General features: G+C 38.9%; 1 long non-coding RNA gene and 1 pseudogene across 2 annotated transcripts; one reads left to right on the forward strand and one right to left on the reverse strand.

The window, feature by feature from the left end:
- Positions 1-572: 572 nt before the first annotated feature.
- Positions 573-19,108, reverse strand: LOC309857476. The gene is made up of 4 exons (XR_014307730.1): positions 19,001-19,108; positions 17,712-17,757; positions 810-954; positions 573-671 (listed from the first exon to the last, which is right to left on the reverse strand). It is a non-coding gene; the product is annotated as an uncharacterized lncRNA (long non-coding RNA).
- On the forward strand, positions 9,756-10,687 carry LOC309857479 (PRELI domain containing protein 3B pseudogene; annotated as a pseudogene). The gene is made up of 2 exons: positions 9,756-10,464; positions 10,680-10,687. The product of its transcript is annotated as a PRELI domain containing protein 3B pseudogene (transcript).
- Positions 19,109-19,470: the final 362 nt, after the last annotated feature.

The raw sequence follows: 19,470 nt of genomic DNA on the forward strand, positions 1-19,470 counted from the left end.
TTAGTAATGCTGACCATCTTTTCATGTATTTGTTGGCTGTACTGCTATTTGTATAAGCTCATTGACACATAGATAATAGCAATTACTCAAAAATTATTTGGAGTCAAAAAATGAGCATATGAAAGAATGCCTGATGACAGTAAGGCAGGCAACTGAAACTGCTTTGGGAAACAAAGGAATGAAAAAAACAACAGTAAAAATAAAGTAGGCAAGGACTGGTTTTTTGACAGATGTAAGAATGGTAAATACTAAAAAAGTGAATCAAAAAATGTTATTTTAAGAGTGGTTTCTGGAGATTTGTTAAAAAACCAGTATTCCCAGTCAGTTCCCAGGATTAAGACATCTAAAGAGATATTCTTGAAATTGTCAACCTCTGGGTTAATCATGGGAAAATACTAAATGCCCTGATGTTCATCTGTGCAGAGTCCATTAACTCACCTGGGAAGCCCTGGCTTGGGAATTCTTCCTCCAGTATCCATGGCTCCTCTCCTCGCTCTAGCCTGAAGACCACTTCTGGTTTGGTAACACAATACTCTGACAAAGCAAAACAGTTCAGGATTCAGACCAGAAGTCCTGGCTTGCAGGGTCTCTGAAAGAGCAGCAAGCTTCTGGAGCTGCTCGATGAAGATGCTATTGAACATTTCACTGGAGAGGTAAACACAAATATCTTCCTGGTACCCAAAAGAGATCAATTATCACTGATTACTCAGTTCCAATATTAAAAATCATCCAACTCTACAGTGTCTATATGCTTCACAGTTAAAAGAATGAGAACATGCTACTTAGAATTACAAAAAACCAGACCTTACCCACTGAGACAAGGTTACTGTAGTTCTCCAGCATCATGTCTCTAGACAGGGACCTCTGAGCTGAATCCAGGTGCTACCACTCTTCCTGGGTGAAGCCCACAGTCACATCCTTAAATGACACTGACCCCTGGAATTTCTGTTCAATCTGAAATGTTCAGAATTGGGTAACATGGAAAAAGCTGTATGGGAACCAATCCTCACCAGGATTACCAAATAGTTTGCAAAACATCTGACTTTATACTTTGTGGGAAGATGAGAAACCATAATGGAAATACTATGCCATTGCTTAAGGTATTATTCATGCAAAAAATGATCAAATTACACACTGTATCTGGAACCATTCTAGTTCTTAGAAATGCTAAATTATTAAAATTGTTCTTGGATTCAAGTAGCAATAATATGGTAATAAAACACACAGTAGTATGTTACAATTGCTAAGGTGAGAGTACACAGCAGACAGACTAAAATAAATGAGGAAGAAAATTAGTTCTATTTTGAGCTTCACTGAAGAACAGCTACGGGACAAACGGTCATGCTGTGTTGTTCATGCAACTCCATGGTACATGCGAAGGCAGGGCTCCTCTGCTCCTCTAGCACATTTGGGAAATGAGCAGAGGGCAAACAGCACAGGAAATGTTGAGAAGCAGCTGGAGCTGTGAGGACAGAAAGGGCCAGGAAGAAAGCAAGCTATGAAATGGATTACAGAGTAGTTTCACACCAAGTCTCCAACATATTTGACCACCACCAACCTTAGAGAGTATTTCTGAGTACTACACAAGTTTGTATTTATGAATTATGGAAATAAATTATCAATATATTTTGTGACAAGCTTTATTCTTCTTCAACTTTAAAAAGTAAAGAGACAGCTTAATATTGTATTAATTTATTAATATTTATTAATATTTTATCCACTGCAGTACACATTCCAGTTTCTAAGTCTTCAATTTTGAGCCCATAATTAGGATGTGTAGAAAATAAGAATGGAAGATTTTGGAACTGTTACACTTGAAATACCTGTAGAACACAGAGAAGATACCAACTGGATTGTTTGGGATGTCATCTAGAGTGCATGCCTCTACTTTACGACTCACTGTTTCAAAGAAAGGGGAGCCAGAGAAGAGATCTGAGAGTATATAAAAATTATGTAACTAGGTTTTTATTTATAGACCAATTCTCCCAAAAAAGTAAAAGGAAAGCTAAAGGACAAAGAACACCGCTTAAACTACAACAGCAAAAGCTGTGAAACAAATAGGGAATTGATAAGTGGACAGAGAGTGAGAGAACATGGCCACCAATCATGGGCAGAAAGAAATTTCCTCAGAGAATATGCCCAAACAGCTGCATAAACACAAGTATCACAAAATAAGCAAGGAAAAAAATAAACTGGACACTGTATTTTAACAAGATACATCTTAAATGTGAAATATAATACTATAGGTATAGAATGAAAATAAAGATTTGACAAACATAATAATTTGGTAGCATTTGATATCACCAACAATGAATCAGAAAGCTCTCAGAGAAGTAAGAGACTGACAATAATCAAGAATGCAAGGTGTGAAAAAATCACTTTGTAAATGGAAAACAGAAGAACAGGCCATGAAGGAATTTTCTGAAGGTGGAAATAAAAATAAGAATGAATAGTTTTAAAAACTAAGAGATGACAATATGATCATCTGAGTATATAACCAAAACCGTAATTAAAAAACAAAACAAAACAAAAAACAACTAGTGACAAACTAGAAATTTCCCTAGTGTGATAATGGACTTTCATATATACCTACAACAAATATTACACTTAATGGTGAAATATACAAGTGTTCAATTTAGGGGAGCCTGGGTGGATGGGTCTGTTAAGCATTTGACTCTTGATTTTGGCTCATGTCATGATCTCAGGTCGTGAGATCAAGCCCCGCATCAGGCTCCATGCTGAATGGGGAGTCCACTGGAGATTCTCTTTCTCCCTTTCCCTCTGCCCATCCCCTAATCATGCATGTGCTTATGTGTGTAGTCTCTTTCTCTCTTAAGCAAAAAAAAAAAAGGAAGGAAACATGCTGAAGAATTCTGACCTCTGTATATGAAAAAATTAACGTTATTCTGACTCTTGGTTTTAGCTTAATGATATCCTTGAGACTTCTTTAGATTAACAATTTGTCATTGTCAACTCTGTGATTTTTGTAAATTTGTTGAAGTATGAATATACTTAAAAATAACACAAAAGTGAACCTTGGAGTACAAAGGCTCCATGTAGTTTCACACAGTGAACACATGCATAAAACTAGCATTTAGATCAAGAAAAAAAACATTAGTGAAACTGAGAAGCTCCTTCATATCCCATCTAGTACCTACCACCTACCCCGAACCTAACTCTCACATGATAACCACAATGACATACACACCGGGATGTCTGAAATGAAAAACTCGGAAAATACCAAATAGAGATACTGGCAAAAATGTGAAAACAACTGGAACATTCATACCTTGCCAGTGGGAGGATAAGCAAGTACATATACCTTGGTGAAATATTAAGGAATTTCTATTTAAAGCTATTGTATTAATTCCTCTCCTAGTTATATACCCTTTGTCAACCAAAGGGTCTATAGGAAATAATCAGAGCAGTTTGATTTATTAGCCAAAACCTGGAAACAGTCCAAAAGCCCATCAACAGAAGGAGAAATAAAACTGCAGTATGGCTATTAGTGGAATACATAACGAAGATAAAAGAAAAACTGATACACTCGGCAAAATGGATGAATCTCACATATACGATACTGAGTGGAATCCAGATATACAAGCAACACTAATCAATGATAAGATATGTCAAGGTAAGATAAACCTCAAGTACCAGAGAAACTTCTTGGGTACTGGGTAGCAATTACACAGGGGTGTGTGCATGCGTGCGCACACATACACACACATATAAAAATTCATCAAGCTTGACACTTAAGTTATATACAGCTTACCTCAATTAACTGACAAAAAAATACTTTTTGGAACTTATAATACACAGTAAGTTCCTGGCATAAAACTGATGATATACTATTCATAAAACCAATAGACTAAAACAAAAGATTCTGAAATACAATAGCAAAACCAAGGCACTTATTTAGAAGTGATGTGGAAATGCAATATCATTCTGACATTCTTTTCTAGTTTGGATGAAAGGGAAGAAATGGACAATCAAAAGAACCTGATAATAAAACATTACTCAATAAAGATGTGTTAACAGAGAAATATAGACTATTATAACAGTAATGTCTTCATAATCAAAACTAGAAACCAACAATTTATCAAATTAGGAAAAAAAAAGAAAGTAAATTTGACCAGCAGTGCAATGAGAAACTGAGTGTATGACAAAAATTAAAACGACATAGAACACACAAAACATTAATGATGTTATACTAGGATATACAGTAAACAAGACTGTAAAACAAAAAACCTAAACTATAAAATGGTATATGAATATGCTAAATTTTTTACCAATGGGTGACATAACTGATTTGAAAACAAAACCAATTATTTGCAATATCAAAAAAATTTGAAAACAAAATAAAGGGAAAATATCAAATATACTGCAAAAAATATATATGCAAAATAGGGGCAACCTGGGTGACTCAATCACTTAAGCATCTGCCTTGGGATCAGGTCATGATCTCAGGGTCCTAGGATCAAGCCCCATGTTAGGTTCCCTGCTCAGTAGGGTCTGCTTCTCCCTCTCCCTTTTCCCTTCCCCCACTCTTCTTTCACTCTCAAATGAATAAAAAAACGTTAAAAAATAGATAAGCAAAATTAAAGTAGTTTAACGTAATTCACAGCAGATAAGGTAACACTGAGGGCTAAAAGAATGAAATGAGCAATGATGATTCTTCAAGAAGAGAAAGAAATCATTTATCTTTTTTGGCACCAAATATCTGAAAAGACAATCACTTAAAGAAAATACAACTATAGGGGTGCCTGGGTGGCTCAGTTGGTTAAGCGTCGGCTCGGGTCATGATTCCAGGGTCCTAGGATCGAGCCCCACATTGGGCTCCCTGCTCAGTGGGGAACCTGCTTCTCCCTCTCCCTCTGCTGCTCCCCCTGCTTGCACTCTCTCTGTGAAATCAATAAATTAAAAAAAAATACAACTATAAATACAAGGACACTTTTTAAAAATATTTATTTAACAGAGCAAGAGAGAGAGAGAGATCACAAGTAGGCAGAGAGGAGATCACAAGTAGGCAGAGAGGCAGGCAGAGAAAGGGGAAGCAGGCTCCCTGCTGAGCAGAGAGCTTGATGTGGGGCTTGATCCCAAGACCATGGAATCATGACCTGAGCTGAAGGCAGAGGCTTAACCCTCTAAGTCACCCAGGCACCCCACGAGGACACTTTTAAGACACAGTCATGTATCTATGAAAATATAGGAGATACACTCAAATCTCCATGAAATATATTTTGTTTTCCTAAAGAAAATATTGTATATGATATCCCAAAAGAAACCAATGCTTTGGGCTGAAACATTAAAGAACTACCAAAATAGATTTAAGAGAAAGGTAGAAAATCAGTGTATAGTCCAATAACCAAAAATAGGAATTAAAAATATTTAAAAATCAATTGAAGATTTTGAAGATCTACCATGGAAAAAAAAACAATTTCAGATATTTTTCAGGATTAAAATCTAGCCAACACTAAGTGACAACCCATGCTTATTTATTTATTTATTTATTTATATTAAAAGACAGTTAACAAAATCAAGACAACTGACAGAATGGGAGAAGATATTTGAAAACGACATATCAGATAAAGGACTAGTGTTTAGAAACTATAAAGAACTTAGCAAACTCAACACCCAAAGAACAAATAATCCAATCAAGAAATGGGCAGAGGACATGAACAGACATTTCTGCAAAGAAGACATCCAGATGGCCAACAGACACATGAAAAAGTGCTCCATATCACTCGGCATCAGGGAAATACAAATCAAAACCACAATGAGATATCACCTCACACCAGTCAGAATGGCTAAAATCAACAAGTCAGGAAATGACAGATGCTGGTGAGGATGCGGAGAAAGGGGAACCCTCCTACACTGTTGGTGGGAATGCAAGCTGGTGCAGCCACTCTGGAAAACAGCATGGAGGTTCCTCAAAATGTTGAAAATAGAACTGCCCTATGACCCAGCAATTGCACTATTGGGTATTTACCCTAAAGATACAAACGTAGTGATCCAAGGGGGCACGTGCACCCGAATGTTTATAGCAGCAATGTCCACAATAGCCAAACTATGGAAAGAACCTAGATGTCCATCAACAGATGAATGGATCAAGAAGATGTGGTATATATACACAATGGAATACTATGCAGCCATCAAAAGAAATGAAATCTTGCCATTTGCGACAACATGGATGGAACTAGAGCGTATCATGCTTAGTGAAATAAGTCAAGCAGAGAAAGACAACTATCATATGATCTCCCTGATATGAGGAAGTGGTGATGCAACATGGGGGCTTAAGTGGGTAGGAGAAGAATCAATGAAACAAGATGGGATTGGGAGGGAGACAAACCATAAGTGATTCTTAATCTCACAAAACAAATGAGGGTTGCTGGGGGGAGGGGTTTGGGAGAACGGGATGGGATTATGGACATTGGGGAGGGTATGTGCTTTGGTGAGTGCTGTGAAGTGTGTAAACCTGGTGATTCACAGACCTGTACCCCTGGGGATAAAAATATATGTTTATAAAAAATAAAAAAATTTAAAAAAAAAAGATTTATTTATCCAAGAGAGAGAGCACACACGGGCAGGTGAAGGGGCAGAGGGAGAAGCAGACTTCCTGTTGAGCAGGGAGCCCAATGAAGGGCTCGATCCCAGGACCCCGAGATCAGGAACTGAGCCAAAAGCAAACGCTTAACTGATGGAGCCACTAGGCAACCCCCAACAACCCATATAATTTAAACATTCTATACCATAAAAAATATCTGTGGAACATTATAAATTTAGTAACAAAATATTGTTCAAAAACAATTCCTATTTAATTTTGATACATATATTCTAAATAAAACACTTGCAAGCTCAATTCATAACAGTCTATTAAGAGTAATTCAGGAAAAAAAAAAAGCAAAAAGTAATTCAGCATGGCCATGCAGAACTCTCCAGGTTCCAAACAGGTTCAGAAACGCAGGTTATTTTGTTTATAGTATATATTCCAAACACTTAAAACAGTCCATGAAAGGTGTTCCAAAAATATTTGCCGAATGAATGGTCTAATATATTTCTTCTAAAAATTTAAGCTTAGGACACAGGGAGCTCCAGATATTGGAATTATCTGACATATTTAATGACTATGGTTAAAATGATAAAGAAAAAGACTCGTTGAATCACCATATTGTATGCCTGAAACTAACGTAACATTGTTTGTCAACTATAATTTTTAAAAAAATGATAAAGGGAAGGGGCACCTGGGTGTCTCAGTGGGTTAAAGCCTCTGCCTTAGACTCAGGTCATGATTCCAGGGTCCTGGGATCGAGCCCCGCATCAGGCTCTCTGCTCAGCAGGGAGTCTGCTTCTCCCTCTCTCTGCCTGCCTCTCTGCCAACTTGTGATCTCTATCAAATAAAGAAATAAAATCTTTTTAAAAAATGATAAAGTGAAAAAGATGGACAGATTGAGAGTTTTCAGAAGAGATATAAAAACTATGAGAAAGACTGAATATAAATGGCAAACCTTAAAAGCAGCCAGAGAGAAATGAAACAGTAATTACCTTCAGGGAAAATGTAGTCCCAAACTGCCAAATATATTTACACACATACACACACACACTTTTCAGATCCACACATACTCTGTACTTAAATTGACCAGTTTGGGACACAAAGCAGAGTTCTACAACTTCAAAGATTTGATATCATACAGAGAACATTCTTTTTACAGTGTTTAATATATCAGTAAGAAAAAGATTAACCAGAAAACATCACGTTTACAGATTAAGATACATGTGGTGTTATATTTATTTAAGAAATATATTTCTAAATAGAGATTAGAGGTTATTTATTTATTTATTATTTGAGAGAGAGAACACACCCATGTGCCTGCAAGTGGGTGGGGAGGGACAGAGGGAGAATATCAAGCAGACTCCCCACTGAGCATGCAGCCCTCCATACAGCGCAGTCCTACAACCCCAAGACCACGACCTGAGCCAAGACCAAGAGTTGGACACTTAACCGACTGAAACATTCTTGTACCCCTAGATTAGAGAACATTTTTAAGTGAATTATCAAAATACAACATACCAAAACCTGTAAGACACATCTAAGAAGTTACGCTTTAAAAAAAAATCCTTAATAGTATATATTAGAGAAGTTAAAAAAATCAGTAAGTATCTACCTTTTTTTAAAGCAAAAGAGGAAGTTACAGCTAATATATGCACAAAGACATGTTACAGATCAGACATTAACAAATTTAAAAAATCTACATATAGTATAAAGAGAGAGGACAAAACCAAGTTTGTACCTTGACAATTCTTTGCCAAAGCTGATCAAGTTATAAAGAAGAAAGGTTCACTCTCCAATATCTGGCATGAAAACAACATCTCTATACAGTTTCTGTGGTCTATAAAAATATAGTGAAGAAATTAAGGGCCAATAATTTTGAAAATGTGGGGGGAAAGTTTACTTTCAAAGAAAGAAACTACTTATCAAAACTTACTTTTTAAAAAAGAAAATCTAGGGTCACCTGGGTAGCTCAGTTGGTTGAGTGTCCAACTTTTTTTTTAAGATTTTATTTATTTACTTATTTGACAGACAGAGATCTCAAGTAGGCAGAGAGGCAGGCAGAGGTTGTGGGAGTGGGTAGGGAGCAGAATCCCTGCTGAGCAGAGAGCCAGGTGTGGGGCTTGATCCCAGGACCCTGGGATCATGACCTGAGCTGAAGGAAGAGGCTTAACTCACTGAGCCACTCAGGTGCCCCGAGTGTTTGACTCTTGATCCTGGCTCAAGTCTCAGTCGAAGGGTCATGAGTTTGAGCCCTGCACTGGGCTCCACTGTGGACATGTAGTCTACAAAAAACAGGCAGAAAGAAAGAAACAAAGAAAGAAAAGGAAAGGAAAGGAAAGGAAATCAAATCTAATGCCACATGTCTGTTAAGGAAATTGCATCTATAATTTAAACTCTTCCTATGTGGGTGCCTGGCTGGCTCAATTGATGGAACACTTGACTCTCAATCTCAAGGTTGTGAGTTCAAGCCCCAAGTTGGGAAAGAGCTTCCTTAACAGAAGAGAGACAGGAAGAAAGAAATCTTCCCATGAAGGCAACTCCAGTCACAGATGTCCTCACATATGAATGGAAAACCTAAGAAGTAGCAACAAACTAAAAGATCCTGTAGAGAAAACAAGAGGAAATACTCCAAATTCATGTTATATATTCAACATATTCCTGATATTAAATACTAAATCGTAACAAGAACATATTCTGCCCCCTCTCTACCCCAAAACACTTACTGGTCTGTCTTTCTCATGAAGGACACAAATATAAAAATCCAAAACAAAGTATTATCAAACTAAAGCCAGGAATATATAGAAAGAATACCATGGCCCAGCTCAGTTTCAAGAATATCTAGTTTGTTTTACATTTAAAAATTAATGTAATTTACCAACTAAGAAAATAGAGGAGATAAATCATATGATTTCAATAGATGTTCAAAACCATTGAATAAAATTTAATAGACACTCACAGAAACAAGAAAAACGTTAGATAAGAAGGGATAGAAGGGGACATCCTTGGTGTGGTAAGAAATGAGAAATAAGGGGCGCCTGGGTGGCAGAGCTGGTTAGGCGTCTGACTCCTGGTTTCGGCTAAGGTCATGATCTCGGGGTTGTAGGATCAGGTCCATGTTGGGGTCTGTGTTCAGTGGTTCTGCTTGAGATTCTTTCCCTCCTTCCATCCTCTCACTCGTGTTCTTTCTGTCTCTCAGATAAATAAAATAAATCTTTAAAAGAAAGAATAAAAGTGAACACCAGGGACATTGTGCAAGTGGCCGGCACCATGAAGATCTGGACTTCAGACCACGTCTTTGACCACCCATTGGAAACTATTACAGCTGCAACGCAGGAAGACCCAAATGTGGTTGGAGGTAATGTACTGGACAGACATACAGATCACTCTGGAAAGCTGTACAGCCAAAGACTTCTCAGCACAGAGTGGGGGCTGCCTTCCATTGTGAAATCTCATATTGCAGCAAAAACTAACACATTTGTGCAAGAATACTCTGTACTTGATTCTGCAGAGAAAGCGATGGAACTTGAATCTACTAATATTTCACTTACAAATACGGTTTCTGCAGTTTATACACAAACCACACCTTCAAGACCCAGAAAAAAATATTTTGACTCAAGAAGCTGCGATCACTATGGAAGGAGTCAGTCTTAGCAGTTACCTTGAAGGACTGACGGCAAGCATGGTATCTTCAAATGCCAATAAAGGCCAGGAAACAATGGAATGGGTAATACATCAATTAAATGCTGAGACTGAAGACTTGGCAGCTTCGGCAAGAGGGAGCATGAAGACACCAAATGCAGTGGCAGGGTTTGTAAGAGAAATGAGGATGAAAGCTGTTACACGAAACACCCACTCCCCACATCTCTGCAAGCTGGCAATATACTTGTTATTTAAAAATCAGAAATATATTTTAGGTAGGATATTTTTTAATAAGCTGAAGAAAAACTGTATGATTTTTTTATCAAAACAAAGAGGTGGCAGATTTCTAAATAAAAGGGATCATCCGAAAGTAGTATTGTATGAAATGTCCATCTAATTCCTGAGGATTCTAGCAGTTATGTGAAAATTTAGCAATTTCTGAAAAGGACCTAGAAAATCATATTGGCATATTACATCTCCTTTAATGTAGAACTGTAAAGCTTTTCATGCATTAGTACTCTTCCCGGCTTTGGATTAACCCCAAAACAAAGCTGAGCCACCTAAATACATATAATTATCTTGCTCCGGTAAACCTAAAGAGCTTGCATTAGGAAATCCTTAAAAAAGAGAGAGAGAGAGAGAGTAATTATAGGGGCAACAAGGTGGCTCAGTTGGTTAGGCATCAGTCTTTGGCTCAGATCATGATCTCAGGGTCCTTGGTTCAAGCCCCACATCAGGTTCCCCACTGAGCAGGAAGTCTGCTTCTCCCTCTGCCTTTGCCTCTTCCCCCTGCTTGTGTGAACACTTATTTGCACTCTCTAAGTAAAATCTTTAAAAAAGGAAAAATTTTACAGTTTTAAAAGATACTGATTTGTATAAAATAACTTGCTCTGTTATAAAGCACCATTAAAAACCACAGTGTTTTGTTTGGTACTTAAATGACATTTTTGGAGTGAAAATTATTATTAAAGTAATACAGAACTCCAACAACAACAACAAAGAATTTTATTGTATTAAAGAGTACTGTACTAATTTGCTACAGTTTTGTAACTTAGGAAAGGTATTACCTTCCCTGGATTTGTCCTTTATGACTTAATATGCTATAAAGTGGGCTTAAGATGTTATCTGAAAAATAAAGTCAACCTGGAACTTTGCAGCACTCCAAAGAGAGAAGAGCTGTTCACATCGTTTAGCATTTCACATTTCAATAACTTATAAACTGTCAGGTGTCAAAGCCATGGTTCTCTAATTGCTAAAGCATAACATGCCAGGTTATTTGGATATAATTACTTTTTGAAGTAATTGTGACTACAAAACATCTTTTTTATGTGATCGGGAGGGAAACAAACCATAAGAGACTCTTAATCTTATAAAACAAACTGAGGGTTGCGGGGGGGGGGGGCGGTTAGGGAAAGGGTGTTTGGGTTACAGACACTGGGGAAGGTATGTGCTATGATGAGTGCTGTAGTGTGTAAACCTGGCGATTCACAGACCTGTACCCCTGGGGCTAATAATACATTCTATGATAATAAAAAATTAAAAATTAAAAAAAAAACATCTTTTTTACATGAAGAACTTCACGTTATTGAAATTACTCAATCACTGTCTTCTGAAGCATATATCCCAGGCACTTAGTGTTTTTAATAATATGGTGCAACTGCAGGGGGGTGGGTTGTGGGAGGGGGAGTGATAACGAGAAAAAAAGTACTGATCTAAACTAAGCCCTACATGAATTGCTTTGGAGCTTTTATTTACAGGAAATCCCTAAGGAGCAGCTGCAATCTGAAAAACAATCCAGTAAACAAATTTTGTTTTAAATTGTATAGCAATTATTAACCACTAATACCTTTGATATTTGCAATTGTTACACAGAGTACTATAGTTAGAAGGTAATTAGCTCTTGTCTTGGATTACATAATGCTTGATGTGATAAACTCATCAGATTTCCTATAAAAGAAACCAGTTGATATATGTTTATAACTACAGAAACAGTATACCAAACTATTTAAAAGTGCATGTTTTCCTACTTAAAATATTGTTTAGCTTAAGACTTCTTAGGATAAAACCAAGTTAAATCCAAAGAGTTTTTTGTGTTTTAAGATTTACTTACTTATTTTATTTTTTAAAATATTTTATTTATTTGTTTGACAAAGAGAGATCACAAGTAGGCAGAGAGGCAGGCAGAGAGAGAGAGGAGGAAGCAGGCTCCCTGCTGAGCAGAGAGCCTAATGTGGGACTCTATCCCAGGACCCTGAGATCATGACCAGAGCTGAAGGCACAGGCTTTAACCCACTGAGCCACCCAGGCACCCCTTGATTTACTTATTTATTTTAGAGAGAGCTAGCACAAAAGCAGGAGGGGCAGAGGCTAAGCACAGAGCCCAATGTGAGGCTCAATCTCACCACCTCAACACCATGACCTGAGCGAAAAACAAGAGTCAGACACCTAACTGGATGCACCACCTAAGCACCCTCTAGTAAGGTTTTTGATTACCTTTTGCAACTGAAGATGGTTTTTACAACTGAAATAATATTCTGGCAAAACAAAACATTGCTAAACATTGATATTTGATAAAAAGCTGCCTTCTATAATTTCTGTAAATTATACTTGTTCTGAAAAAGATGCAATGTCCTAATGATAAAAAGATTTCTCAACAGGGTGCCTGCATGGCTCAGTGGGTTAAGCCTCTGCCTTTGGCTCATGTCATGATCTCAGGGTCCTGGGATCGAGGTCCATATTGGGCTCTCTGCTCAGCAGGGAGCCTACTTCCCCCTGCTCTCTCTGCCTGCTTCTCTGCCTACTTGTGATCTCTGTCAAAAAAATAAATAAAATCTTAAAAAAAAATTCTAAACAAACAAAAGTAAATACCAAGTCCATTAAAACAGGCATAAATGTGAAAGCCTAAATAAATAAACAGATAATAACAGAGGAGATTATCTATCTGGCCTTAGAGTAGGAAAATTAATTTTAAACAGGATACAAATGACAGCAACATTAATAACTTTAATAAACTAATCCAAGGATCTGGAAAGTCTTCCTTGTAAAGAGCCAGAGAGCAAATACTTTAGGCCTTTAGGGCCAGATGGTCTTCATCATTTCACTACTTAATGCTACCCTTGAAGCCACTGATTACACACAAATGAATGACCAGCATAGTAACAGGTACGGATTGTGAGAGGAGCACAAGGGAGGCTTTAGAAGCGCTGCCAGTGTTTGCTCTGACCTATGTATTAGTTATGCGGGCATTAGATTTGTGGTAATTCACTGGGCTCTACACTTACAATCTGTGGATTTTTTAAAAACATTTGTTGTATGTATAAAAATAAGATTAAAGGGGCACCTGGTGGCTCAGTGGGTTGAGCCTCTGCCTTCGGCTTGGGTTGTGGTCTCCGGGTCCTGGGATCAAGCCCCGCATCTGGCTCTCTGCTTGGTGGGGAGCCTGCTCCCTCCTCTCTCTCTGTCTGCCTCTCTGCATACTTGTGATCTCTGTCTGTCAAATAAATAAATAAAAATCTTTATTAAAAAATAAGATTAAAAAATAAAATACATTTTAAGTAAGTGATCAAAGAAGGTATCAGAAAGGAAATGGCAGCCTGTGTAGAAAAAAAAAAAAAAGCACCACATATTGATACATGATACTGATTCTGCAGCCAAAGTAGTAGTAGAGGGAAATTATATCCTTACATGGGCATAATAAAGAGCTTTACAATAAACTCATCTTCAACAAAAAGTTACAAAAAACATCCTATAACCAAAGATATCTGAAGGAAAGAATAAAGGTAAAAGCAGAAGTTAATAAAAATAACAGTGGAAGGGTGCCTGGTTGGCTCAGTGGGTTAAGCCTCTGCCTTCGGCTCAGGTCGTGATCTCAGGGTCTTGGGATTGAGCCCCACATTGGCCTCTCTGCTTGACGGGGGGTCTGTTTCCACCCCCACCGCCACCCACCACCTACATGTGATCTCTCAAATGAATAAATAAAATCTTAAAAAAAAATAACAGTGGAGGGGTGCCTGGGTGCTAGAGTAAGTTAAGCATCGGTCTCTGGATTTATGTTCGGGTCATGATCTCAGGGTTGTGAGGCTGATTCCCACATTGGGCTCCAGGCTCAGCGTGGAATCTGCATAATACACCCTCTTCCTCTCTCTGTGCCCGGCTTCCTGGGCTCATGCATGCCCGTGCTCAATCTCTCAAATAAATAATTGTTTTAAGATTTTATTGATGTATTTGACAGAGAGAGAGATCACAAGGAGGCAGAGAGGCAGGCAGAGAGAGAAAGAGGAGGAAGTAGGCTCCCTGCTGAGCAGAGAGCCCAATGTGGGGCTTGATCCCAGGACCCCGAGATCACGACCTGAGCAGGAGGCAGAGGCCTAACCCACTGAGCCACCCAGGAACCCCAAATCTTTTTTTTTTTTAAAGGGAAAAAAACAGAGTGAAAATCAATAAAACCAAAAGCTGGCTCCATGAAGAATAAAATACTATCTGTGATAAATATTAGTCCAAACAAATTAGAAAAGCCACTAGGAATAATAAGGAACAAATTAAATACTTTTTCCAAATTTTTATTTAAATTCTAGTCAGTTAACATACGGTGCAATACTGGTTTCAGGAGCAGAATTCAGTGATTCATCACTTGCATACAAAACCCAGTGCTCATCACAAGTGCCTTCTTTAATACCATCACCCATATAGTCTATCCCCACCACCTCCCTCCACCAGCCCTGTTTGTCCTGTCCTTAAGAGTCTCTTATGGCTTGTTTCCCTCTCCTTTCCCCCCTCCCATATATTCATCCCTTTTGTTTCTTAAATTATACATATGAGTGAAATCAAATTAAATGTTTTTTAAGTGACAAGGTTATGGAAAAAAATACTGACAAACAGAATTACAGTTATCATCAAAAGAGTAACACTCTTTGACCAAGTAGGGCTTCTTTTAAAAAAATAAAGATTAGTTTTTAAGAAATATGGAAATATAATAGATCTAAAAAGAAAAAATATATCATCATTCCCATTAAATGTTAAGAAAGCATTTGGAAAAATTATTCTAATTTTCAATAAAATAAGACTTCAAGGATACTTTGTGAACATGACAAAAAAAACCCAGTCCAAAGTCAGCAACGTGCATAATGGAGAAGAAACACGGCAGGCATTCCCACTCACGTGTATTATGTTAGTCCTTTTATTGTTCTGCTTATTTTTTAGAGATGCTCAAATATAAAATCAGATCCCTTATCACATTATACTAAAAAATTCTAGATTAAGGTACTAAATATTTTTAAAAAGTCTTATTAGAAAAAAGACAGAAAACAGAAAAATGTCATCAGGCCCCCAGGGTCAGGAAAACAATAATAAAAAATAGAAGAGGCAAAAGGGTTGTATCACAATGTAAAATTTCCAGAAATAATACTACTATATTAAAAGACAAAGCATATGGAGAGAAGAAAATTGATAAAAATTATCATGAAAGATTACCACCTAGGGGCGCCGGGGTGGCTCAGTGAGTTAAAGACTCTGCCTTCGGCTCAGGTCATGATCCCAGGGTCCTAGGAATGAGCCTCACCATTGGGCTCTCTGCCCAGCAGGGAGCCTGCTTTCCCCTCTCTCATTGCCTGGCTGCCTCTCTGCCCATTTGGGATCTCTGTCAAATAAATTTTAAAAAAATCTTAAAAGAAAAAAAAAAAGATTACCACCTAAAATACGTAAGAATTCTTACAAAACTCCATAGCCTGAAAGAACTTAAAAAGCCAGATTTATGAAAGTCAAAAAAATTCAACCAGAAAAATGGAAATTAAAGTTTTCACCCCTTAGTGTACAAATACTTTTTATATCTGGAAAGAAGAGAGGGAAAGTAATCTTCTAATGAATAAGTTTACCTAGAAAAATTAGAAATGCTCATATCCTGTAACTCAAAAATACTAATCATTGGACTATAGAGCAGTAATTCTTAAACTTGATGTGTATGAGCATCATATGCACACCTTGTTAAAAATATGGACTGCTGGGGTGCCTGGGTGTCTCTGTGGGTTAAAGCCTCTGCCTTCAGCTCAGGCCATAATCTCAGGGTCCTGGGATGGAGCCCTGCCATCAGGCTCTCTGCTCAGCAGGGAGCCTGCTTCCTCCTCTTTCTGCCTGCATCTCTGCCTATTTGTGATCTCTGTCTGTCAAATAAATAAATAAAATCTTTAAAAAAATATATGGATTGCTGGGCCTCGCCCCCAAATTTTTCTTCCAGAAGGTCTGGGAACATACATAAAAATCTGCATTTCTGACAAGTTTCAAGGTGATACTGCCATTTCTGGTCAAAGAACCTAACTTTGAGAAGCACTGCTCCAGAGTCTGGAGACACACTTGCATTTATGCAGAGAGAACAAGTATATTCACAGCAGCATATATATTAATGAAAAGTGGAAATTACCTAAATGCCTATCAATAAAATATAGTATTTAGAATATAGTGTACCATACAGTGTGAAAAATAGAGCATTAAAAGGGCTAAACTACATGTGAATAGATCCCAAATTACTGGTCAATTGAGGGGGAAAATGTCCATTGCAGATACATGAAGATAATTTATACATTTCTAGAAGTATTCAAAACAATGAACAGTACTATTCAACTCTCTACCTATCTTTTCAATGTTTGCGTATTGATATGATGATAAAGCTAGTAGACAAAGGATAAAAAATTGGAACCGAACCACACGGCTCAATGAGGAAGACTCCACGAAAAAGCCATCAGAAGACTGATACTAGAAGACTTGATCCAGGAGCTGCAGTAGAGTAATGCAGCAGTTCTTCGAGGAAAGCAATTACAATTAAATCTTTGGCCACCTTTACCTGGGTAGATCCCAATAGCAGAGGGGAAAGACCAGGACAGAATTCTATGAGAAGAATTTGACTGGGAAGCTCAGACATACTTACCAGAGAATTTACCTCTGAACCATTGGCTGTGCAACTTAAATACATAAGCTGGCTAAAGTCCTCACGGAGAGTTTTTCTAACAGGCATGCAGGCCATTCATTCCTCTGAACATACCAGCTTTTATAGCAGGACCAAATAAGACCATTATAAATGCACTACTTTAACTATCTCTTGGACCCTATTACTCTCAGTGAGGAATGGCTTTAGGCACTCCTTTCAGGGCGGTCACTGGAAGGTTACCCACTATGTGTCCCCATGTTAAGACCAAAAATTATACCTTTCAAGAACTTTTTGTGTTTAAAAAAAAAAAAAAAGAAAGGGTCTGTCTGTATCCAAATACAGTGTCTTCCTTTTTCCGTGGTTATCAGAAACAGCAGAGACGTATTTGTGGATTACCTTAGAAACTCTAAGATATATAATGATCAGTATGTATCTCTAAGCCAACCTGGCCTTGCTCCTGATGTTACTTTATATTTTTCTGTAAAGTTAGATTTTTATCAATTACTAATTTTCCCCATCTTAACATATGGACTCCTACAAATCTCACAAAGTCCACTGTAAAAAAAAAAAAAAAAAAAAAAAGTGGGGAATGAACAAATAACTTACCTGGGACTTGTTCATTTTCCGCTGTCTTGGATAAACGCAGACAACTCTGGGTTACAAGAGGGAAGGGGCCATGGAAGATCTGGCGTGCCTAGCAGCTCCAGAATCCTCCTGCCCTAAAAACTACACACACCCAACAGACAGGAAGAACGTCGGTACCTCCGACCTTCGGATGCTGAAACACCCCTTATATAACATGACTCTGATATTATCATGTAGCAGCTCCCGGACATAACGTTTTTCACTGGGTAAATGTAAATATTTGCTCCCTGAGGATTTAACAGTTTAAACCTCCCCTGATGCTCACACACACACAAATTTTTAAATAAACCAGTTCAGACCAAACAATACACCCAGTGAAATAACATGAACTCTTCACCAAAACTATTCAAAAAATACTCCGACTAACCCGTTTATCAATTTCCCTACTGTTACTAAACCCTTGGTTAGTGATTCCGCAGAAAGCTATAAAAAGCAGTGCTTTAAGGAAAGGTCTAGGTCTCAATTTCTGTGTTTGTTGCCATTTTTCAAAAGGACATTTTAAATGTAATTTGCTTTTCCTTGCCTGTAAAAGCAGACAGTTCTCTCTCACGAGTCAGGAGACACGACTTTCAGTCTTCGCCACTAACAAGGGGATTCTGAACAAGTCGCTAACTTTCAAGAGGGGAATTATTTTTTTTTAATTTAAAAAATTATTATTATTATTATTATTATTATTATTTGGCAGTTAAGTAAGACAAAAGCAGAGAATTCTTGAAGACGCTTCGTGAACGCCAGGGCAAGTCAGGACTGATTAACAGCGCACATCGGGATGCAGTGATGGGCACGGCTAGTGGGCAGCTCAGCCTCCAGGAAGAATAAAGGGAGAGCGGAGGGAACGGGTCTCCCCAAGGCCCGGCGGTAACCGCATAGCCACGGCGGTTACCGCACAGCCCGGGTGGGCGCGCCCCGCTTCCCCGACCGCCGCACGTAAGCACCCACCGCGCACGCGTAGACGTCCTCCCCGCAGCGCCGTCCCCCACCCAAGGGGTCCGCACGCCCACGGTGCACGCGCACACGCCCTCTTCCTCTGGCCTCCCAAAAGGGGCTCCACGAACAGCCCCGCACGCTCCGCGCAGGGGCCGATCACGTGGGGTCTCCGACCCCTAGTCTTGATGCGGAGGTCCCCATCCTGCCGTGGGCGGGCCGCAGGTTTCCTCCACACTACTGGGCACAGACCCCCTACGCCAGAGCCGCGACCCCGGGCAGCGCGGCGCCAAACCTCAGCCTTTGTCCAGCTGTTCCGGGCTCACCTGTCGCTTCCTCGTTGGGAGGGACTGGCCCCGGAAAAGCGCGGATGTTCAGCGGCGCAGGAATCGCCTCCCACGTGAGACCTGAATAGAACGGGGAAAGGAGCGGTGGAAGGGAGCACAGAGGCAGAGGGCGGAACTAGGCATGCGCAGAAACAGGCTTGCTCAGAACCTGGCAGTCCCGGCAATCAGTGCTACCAATTGAACTACCTTTCCCCGCGACCCCTGGTGCGAGATTGGCTGAGAGTGCAATCTTCTATGGAGCCCGAGAAAGTTTGGGGCGCTTGAGATAGCTCTCCAAGCAGTCAGAGCCCAGGACTCCCCACAGCTTACAGATTACAGCTGAGTTCTCTGCAAGTGTGCAATTTAGAGCTGTCAGGGAACGGGAACCTGCATGTAACCTTCACTTTTTCAATGCTAGAAAGTAGATTCCACCAATACAGTAAAAGAATGCTTATGGGCGCCTGGGTGGC

Source organism: Mustela nivalis (assembly GCF_964662115.1).
Source record: "Mustela nivalis genome assembly, contig: HAP1_SCAFFOLD_760, whole genome shotgun sequence".
Lineage (NCBI taxonomy): Eukaryota > Metazoa > Chordata > Mammalia > Carnivora > Mustelidae > Mustela > Mustela nivalis.